Genomic DNA, 304 nt, shown 5'->3' on the forward strand with positions numbered 1-304 from the left:
GCCCGCCGCCTGCGCCCTCAGGCCCCCGCTGCTCCCTCTGACCGTCGGCAGCTGCCTCCTCGGAGCACAGCTGGACACAGAAACCTGGCAAAGTGACTACGGGCTTTTTAATGAAAACTTTTAAAAAACATACATATTTGTAAATTGAGATCGAATTCACATAACAGGCCCTGGCCGGGTAGCCCAGTTGGTTAGAGTGCTGTCCCATAGCCAAGGTTGTGGTTTGATCTCCGGTCAGGGCACATCCAAGAATCAACCAAGGATGCATAAATAAGTTGAACAACATATCGATGTCTCTCTCTCT

The 304-nt window shown here is 50.7% G+C and overlaps 1 protein-coding gene across 1 annotated transcript in view; it reads right to left on the bottom strand.

The window, feature by feature from the left end:
- Positions 1-304, bottom strand: part of PLA2G1B (phospholipase A2 group IB) — a 12,918-nt gene that overhangs the window by 6,900 nt on the left and 5,714 nt on the right. The window lies entirely within an intron of this gene.

Source organism: Myotis davidii, unplaced genomic scaffold, assembly GCF_000327345.1.
Source record: "Myotis davidii unplaced genomic scaffold, ASM32734v1 scaffold803, whole genome shotgun sequence".
Classification (NCBI taxonomy): Eukaryota; Metazoa; Chordata; class Mammalia; order Chiroptera; family Vespertilionidae; genus Myotis; species Myotis davidii.